The sequence below is a fragment of the Myotis nattereri genome (assembly GCF_964212035.1).
Source record: "Myotis nattereri genome assembly, chromosome: 6".
Classification (NCBI taxonomy): domain Eukaryota; kingdom Metazoa; phylum Chordata; class Mammalia; order Chiroptera; family Vespertilionidae; genus Myotis; species Myotis nattereri.
This window is the reverse complement of record NC_138081.1, coordinates 11,978,427-11,986,667: the sequence shown is the minus strand read 5'-3', so window position 1 is coordinate 11,986,667 and position 8,241 is coordinate 11,978,427.

Genomic DNA, 8,241 nt, shown 5'->3' with positions numbered 1-8,241 from the left:
TCTAACCCATGACTATGTTTTATTTTCTTCATCACTGTCTGATGTATCATCTTTATTTGCTTATATTCTGTGGCCTGCAGCCCCCCACCCACAGGACTAAAAGCTCCCTGGCAACAGGGACCTGTCTGTCTTGCGCTCACAGATCCCCAGCACGAGTCGGTACTCAGCGACTCCTCTTCAGTGGGTGAGTGGGGGTCAGAGCCCAGAGCCCCTGCTTCTCAGCTGGTGCCGTCCCACGGCTTGGTGCTGGCTCTGTGGCTGAGGCCCGAGGGCCGGGTGCAGTCTCTCTGGCTCACTTCTGGCTCACAGTTCAATGGCACATAGCACCAACTGAAAACTAGACAACACATATATAAAACAATGGCTTTCAGATGTTGGAAAGAAGGCAGGAGAGGACACTGATACCCAAGAGAAGAGAATCAAATGAGGAGGCCCTGTGACTATGACGGCCCCAACTCACTACCTGCAGAGTCCAGGCTGCAGTTCCGGAGGGGAGCCAGGTGGTGCCTTGTGATTGAGGAAATGGAGCTGGCAGACCAGGGAGGCCAAGGGGGCTTAAATTTGCAAGGGAGTACCAGAGGTGAGTGAGCTGAAGGGAAGGGGTGGGGGAGGGGTGAAGGAGGGAGAAGGGGAGAGGGAGGGGAAGAGGTATGATAAAGATGATAGAGATAGAGATAGAGATAGAGATAGAGATAGAGATAGAGATAGAGATAGAGAGTCATGGCTGGTTTGGCAAAGTGGATAGAGTGTCGACCTGCAGACTGAAGGGCCCCAGTCAAGGGCATATGCCCAGCTCGCAGGCTCCATATCCAATGGGGTCATGCAGGAGGCAGCCGATCAATGATTCCCTCTTATCATTGATGTTTCTATCTCTCTCTCTCTCTCTCCCTCTCCCTTCCTCTCTGAGACCAATAAAATATATTTAAGAGAGAGGAAGAGAGAGAGAGAGAGAGAGAGAGAGAGAGAGAGAGAGAGAGAGAGGATAAATGTAGAGATAGAGACAACAGAGAGAGAACTCTCTCTGGAGATCTGAGGAGGATACTCTTGAGTCTTCAGCCACTGCTAACCAATGCATACATGTGAGAAAGTCACCCAAGACTGCGAAGGAGCCCCCAGAAAGGAGGAGGCAGATAACACAGAACAGGGAATAGTTCATGCTCCCAATAGCCCAGGTGGAGAAACCTCCTCACAAAAGGGCCATTGAATACAAAACACAGACGTGGGGCCACATCAGCCCCAGGTGCAGGCTCTGTCCTAGTGATTAAAGCAAGCCTCAGAAGAGTCCCACGTTTCCAGTAAGCTTCCAGCAATTTCCCTGAGTCTCAGAGCAAAACTCAAAAATATTTAAAAGAATGCAAAATACTCAGCACCCACCAATGTAGACTTCACAGTGTCTGGCATCCAATAAAAAAATTACCAGCATGCAAAGACGTAGGACAACATGGTTCATAATGAGGAGAAAACAGACCCGTGAAAGACACGGATAACAGGTAAGTACATAGGGACTTTTTTAATGCAATGGATGTGTGTTTGAAACATAGGCAGAAGGATGTCGGTTGTAATTCCACAACTGTGAACAGGAGTCACTCATCTGGCCATTCTTCCAACAGGATGTGCGACCCCAGGCTAAGTTCTGACGAGTCGGAGGTACCAAGACGAAGTACCAGCCCTCCTGGAGCTTAGCCTCTAATTAGGGAGATAGTCAAGCAGCAAGCAAGAGAATCTGCCCTAGGGAGTGGGGTGGGATAGGATGGGCCTGGGCATGCTGTCACAGGTTGGGGTGTGAGAGCCAGGGCGGGTGAGGAAGGCAAGAGAGAAAGGCTTAGGAATAGGATAGAGGTTAGGGGTTCCGTGATGTTAGGAGCCTGGGGATGAGCGGTGGAAGAGGAACCCGGAGTGTGACAAGTAGGGATCCGTGGGGACTGGAGTCATCTAAGGATACAGGGAAGAGAGCACTTATTCTATGACGTGTTCCGGGGCCACCAGGGCTTTAAGGCAGAGGAGGTGTGGGAAGACTGGCTGCGAATGTGGGAAGTGGACGATGTATGTGTAAAACGTGGGAGGGTGGGAATAGCTGTTTCCCATGTGAAACTCGGCCTCTGGATGTGGCCCTGGGTGCTTCTCTCCCAGCAGGAGGGGAGGCAGCAGCCCTCTGCGGGGCTAGCTCCTTGATTCGGGGTTTCTATGGCCAAGTGCCCGCCAGCAGGGCTGAGCCAACTTTACGCTCATTGAGAGGGAGCTCAGGGCCAAGAGCGGGCAGAAAGCTGGTCAGGTCCTCCACCCTCTCCGTTCGCTGAACTCCTTGTCTCAGGAAGCAGCTCTGCCCCAGACCAGCTTCCTTCCCCTCTGGCCCCAGGCATGAGATACTATTAGCGTCTTTTCTCTGAAGTATCTTTTGGGTTTGCCTTTTCCAAAGCCAGGCAAGGGGGACCCTTTCCCCCTCCCCACGTGGGAGTCTGTACTTGTTCTGCAATAAACCTCCGCCTTTGCTATGCTATCTTCCGTCCGTGGACTCATTCTTCGACTCCGACGGACTAAGAATCCGGGGAACCATGCTGCCCAGGGGAGCACTGCGTGTCCCAGTCCAAAGTCCCGTATCAAAGCCAGGAGAGGAGGTCCCCTCAACCACGCCTCAGGGGGCCCCTCCCTCAGGCCAGTGATGTCACCCATGAGGGCCACCCCTGCCCAGACCAACCCTACGTGGGACACATTTTTCTTTCCTCCCTTCAGGGTGCTCTTCAACTCACGCACAGGGGCGACCGGGGGCGCCAAGGTGCTCCGGCTCATGCCCTGGAGCTGCCCTGCTGGGGCAGAGACGGAGATATCTCTGCTGAGCTCTTTGGTCCGTGCAGGTTCCAGGAGGACAGCCCGGACAGCCGGTCACTCCTGCTGGCCGGTGCAGCTGTCCTTAGGCACCGACGTGCCGCTCTGAGTGGCTCACAGTTAGACGTGGGGACAGCATCTGCTCACGCATTGATTGGATGAACAAGTCAGAAAGTACCTCTCCTCCACCATATTCTGAATAAATGCCTCTATTTCACCTGGACTCGTGAATTTGGTACATTTTTTAATCAAATTGCTTATTTAGACAAAAACTACCGTGCCAGGACCCCACACACCCAGGAGCAGCCCTGGCCTCCGCTCTGCTCCCGGCACCTCCGCTCATCCTCTCAGGCCCGGGGAGGCCTGCTCCTCCCTGAGGCAGGATGAAGTCTGCCGTGGTCTGTATCCCCATCTGCATCCCGGTCCTCGCCTTCTCGGGCTTATTGCTGCTTTAGCTCCAAATCCTCTGAACCTCGGGTTTCCATAGGATGCAGAGGCAAGGAGACAGAGGGGCTCCTTGAATACGGGGTGTCCAGAGTCCCTCTTCATGCAGTGCTCCCAAGGGGGCCACTCCCTCACTGGCTCCACAGAGGCGCTCTTTCCCCACAGGAGTTACAACCACACAGCTCAGGACAGGGAGTCCGTGACAGACCCTGGCGGGGCCCTGCCCATGCCCCCAGCCTCTGGAGTTCACGCACAGCTTCTGTGGACAGCCCTGTCCATGGCGGCAGCGTCGGGTCTCCAGCACCTGTGGGTCTCCACCTGGAAGTTCGCTCTGGCTATGGGGGTCCCCGCAGCCCAGATGCAGGACGGGTAACCTCCCTGGAGCAGCCCTCCACCACGAGGGACAGGAGTTGGGGGGCAAGCAGCCTGGCTTCCTTGCTGCCGGTGGGAAACCCAGAGGTCCTGAGCGGGGTCAGGCCCCGGGAGCCCACAGCGGTCACCCGCTCTGGACACCCCGCGTGGCTGCCTCCCTCCCCTGCCTCTCTTCCCTCTCTCTTGGGGTCTTTGTCTGGGATCCGTTCCCAGATGAACTGCTCGTACCCAGACTTTGCCTGGGGATCTGCTCTAAGCCCAGGTAGGCCAGGGCATCTGTTTCCGAACCGTGGGTGGGCTCCCGCCACCAAGCAGAGCCCCCGGCTATGCCACACACTGGGGCTCGGGGGGAAGATTTCATGCGGGAAGGACTCTTGCTTCTCCCAAACAATTTCTGAATGAGATCGATAAAGGCTGGTTGGCTGGTTGGTTTTGAGCCTTTCCCTGCAGTCACGCCTCAGCTTCCCCGTCCTCTCTGCTGGTCGCACAGTTGGGCTGGACATCCCTGACATCGTACTCTCTGGCCACGAGGACAGTCAAAGACCCACCACACAGACGTGCACCACCCCTGCCTCCATACAGGACGCCCTCCACTCCCCTCCCTGTGGGGAGGCCCCGGAGCCCAGACCAGCACATGCAGGATCGTCGCTGAGGCCTGTGGTGCCATCTGCGAGGCCCTCAGTCAGGGCGCAGGGCCTGAAGCCTGGCTCCTCTCCCCTGGCCCTTCCCCTGCAGGACGCACGGGGCCAGGTGGGCCTTATCTGCTCCCCTGGTTCCGGCTGGAACATGCCCTTTTTCATCTGCGCGGATATGTGCACACTGAGTGACTCCGTAAGTGAATGCCGATGTCGGATGGGGGGGGCGGGGGGGGCGGGGGGGCGGGCAGCCTGTCCCTCCCTTATCTCGGGGCTCATCCAGATGGAACGAGGCCCGGGCCCAGCAGCTGTTTACTCTGCCTTCTCTGCCCATTGTACATGAAATTGATCGGGGGTTGTTTTTCTTCTTTTTCCTCCAATCTCCTTATTAGTTCAGCCTCAGAAAGCCCCTTATCGCTGCGGATGTCAGGCACGCTCTGCCATCAGGCCCGGCCGCGGCAGACTGTCCATTAATTGATTTTGCCCTCCCCTCCTTGGAAGCACAAATCAGCGTGGCCCATTAGCAGCAATAATTCCCTGAAAGGGATTATAAATCATGACCTATGTCCAACGGCCGCTCACAGCGAAGGGGTGCCCACGTCGGGGTGTCAGGCAGGGAGCTGGGTGGGTGGAAGGTACAGGAGGCCCAGCAGTCCTGCGGGCTCACTCCTAAACCCTAGACCCAAGCACCTCAGGCCACAGCCAGCCATGAGCAGGCAGCTAAGGCAGGTCCAGCACAGAGGCCTCCATCCCTGTGTGCTGAATGAGTAGAGGGAGGGAGGGGGCTCCCTCTAGGGGGCAGAGTGTTTTGGGAACCTCGAGTTGACCCCCACACACCAAGTGCACATTATGTTACCGTCCTTTGGCTCTGTGGCCTCGGGTTTTCAGAGCCCCTTGCCCCTTCCCTCTGCCCCCCGGCCCCCGCACTCCCCAGCTGGCAGTGCTCCTGAGAGAGACTCTGTCCTTGCTGGTCTTTGAAAACCTGAGTGGGAGAGCAGAGAGGAGGAGGTGGGGAGAGAGCGCGGCCAGGAAAGGGGAGGCGGCCACAGTCTGGCCGACTTTGCCAGCACGTGGCAGGTTCTCAGTAGGGACAGTAGTGCCCCCTTATCCGATGGGAATACGTCGGTGGGTGCCTGAAACCACCATAGGACCAAATCCTACGTATACATGTTCTTTCCTGTAGGTTCTCACCGTTCCACCTAAAGGAAGCACTTCACAGCTCTCTCTCTGGCACATCCAACCTGCCCGCACCACCACCCTCGCCTTTGGGGCCATTACGAAGTAAAAGAAGGACTCTGCACACAAGCCCTGCGATACCGTGACAGCCGATCTGATAACCCAGACGGCCGCTAAGTGGCTAACGGCCGGAGCCTACGCGGCCTGGAGACGGGGGACAAAGGGAAGATTCACCTCCCGGTGGGATGGAGGGGGGCGGTGACAGATTTCATCACGCTCCTCAGAACAACGCCCAATTTTAAAACGTATGAATTGTTCATTTCTGGAATTTTCCATTTAATATGTTTAGACCGCAGCTGACCATGGATAGCTAACACCATGGAAAGTGAAGCCGCGGGGAAGGGGGGCTACTGGAGTCTAGAAATGAGTGGCGTGCGTTGCCCACGGTGAACCTGGTGGCCTGAGGGGGGCAGGGCTTCCGGTGGCTGGCCTGCCCGCCCTGCACCCCGAGGTGACCCCGCGTCCTGGAGCCCACGCGTGCTCCCATGCCCGGAGGGCGTTCTCTCGTCTTCATTTCCTCCCGCCTGAGGACAGCCACCATTGCCTGTGGACAGTGCCCAGACCTGTTGGGACTCTGGGCTACAGAGCTTGCTAAGGCCTTCCCAGGATCCCCCGGGCATCCATGGCTAAGCTTCCCAAATGGCACACAAGAGAACTCTTCACATATTGAGTGTCTCCGGGGCAATAAAATAGGATTTGATTATCACACGGCCTTGCAGGCCTAACGACAACCCTTGCTTAAACCAGGAGCTAGTGAGTCTATAGTGACGAGATGACAGCCAGCACTCTGTCGTCCCGTTTCTCCAGAACACGAGGAATCCCAGTCCAGGGTGAGTTCGTGGCTCCAGACGCTGGCATCTGCCTCCGAGAGAAGCCCACACCCCACACGGTGCTGGCCGAAAGCTCTGGGGGTGAGGGGACCTCGCACAGGGCGGCTTAGATCCCAGGTGGCCTCGGGGGACCCTAAACCCGCAGGATTGCAGAGAAGGCGGGTGCCACCCCAGCCACGGCCCCACCTGGACCGCAGGATGGGGGGGGGGTGCTGCGGGGGGGGGGGGGGGAGCCTGCCTTCACCACTCGTCACAGCCTTGGGATGTTCCTAAGGTGCAGCCTCCAGCTCTGCCTGTACTGGCCGTCCTTCTGGTTTGGTCTCGGAGCAGACGAAGAGCCTTATGCCACGACCATTCTCTCCATCATCCGTGTACTTGAAATAAGCAAACACCTCCTCCTTGTTTTTGTTTACTGTAAGTCACCCCTCCCCCTCTCTCCTCTCTCTCCGTCTTCCTTCCCTCCCCCTCCTCCGCCCTCTCATTACAGAACCGCAGGTGCTTGTCCTGGACATGCCTGTGCCAGTGTCTTGCTCCCCATAGCCCTTCACATGACACCTGTACGGCGGGGGGGGGGGGGGGGGGCGGTGCCGGGGGGCGGGGGCAATCAGCTGAGGTGGGGACTGACCTTGGGACAGCCACCCTTCGCCTGAGGCGGCCACAGGAAAGGGCGCTCCCGGACACACTGCCTCCTAGAGGACTTGAGCCGAGAAATGCCCAGAGAGGGGGCGCCTGGGAGCTGACACCGACCAGACTCTCCTGCTGGGAGGAGGGAAGGGGCTCCGCTGGGGGAGGGCCGACACAATAACAGTGGAAGAACAAAGTGAGGGTGCGGGCCCGGTTGTGCCGGAACCCTGGCTGCTCCTGGCTTCCCACCACAAGTTATTTCAGTTACTTGAGCGACCTGGAGAGTGTTCCCGTTCCTTCCAACTCAAATGAGCCTTGAACAACTCAGAAAACCAAGCCTCATGGAGCCATTGGGAGGTTCCAGAAAACCTAACAGTGGCCTAAACAAAAGGCTTTCTGTTTCCGACATGAAAAGAGCTGGAGACGGGCGTGTGCAGGAATCAGTGTCTTCGCATCGCTCCTGGCCTCTCCCTCAAGGACACGGGTTCGCGCGGTAGGCGCAGTCACCCGTGCGTTCAGGAGAGACAGGAAGGGGCCAGCGGAGGCCGAGCCCTCTGCCCCCACCTCCTTGGCCGACTCTGCCCAGACCTCATTGGTCAGAGCTGGGTCACATGGCCATCCGCTGTGAGGGAGCTTGGAGAGTGGGTGCAAGGGACACTGTCAATCCTCAGATCCCCTCCCCGTTTCTGAGCCTCTCTCCCCACTTTAACGTGTTTTTGCTCCCAGTGGCCTTGCCTGGGGCTCCTCAGTGGACTGTCCACGGGCGACTGGGGCCATGTTGCCGGCAGGCGGGAGCCAGGGATGCCCAAAGGGCTGGCCAGGATGGGAATAGGAGAGCCCAGCTCCCTGCCCCACTTGGGACTGACTGGGAGGTGCTTGACCCGCCAGGGCTCCCCAGGAACCAGGTGGAGGTAGCCTTGACTAACTGCCCTGCTCATACACAAACCCCCTCGAGGCTGCTCCTGGGGACCCCGGTCTGCAAGCAGGGAGCAGGATAATTGTGATGGCGAGACCAGCCACGCCCCATTGCCTGGCACGTACCAACGTGGGGTTCTGCGGGCCAGGAAGGAAGGAAAGGCTGCCGGGCAGGCAACACAGGGTGTCTGCTGCCGCAGCTCATTTCAGAAACCACGCACGGAGACCCCAGAACCCTCGCGCGCTACCGCGGGAAGGCAACATGGTGCGGCCGCCTTGGAAAACGGCCTGGCAGGTCCTTATGGCGTGACCGTATGGCCCAGCAATCCCATTCCTAGGAATATATCCAAAGGAATTGAAAA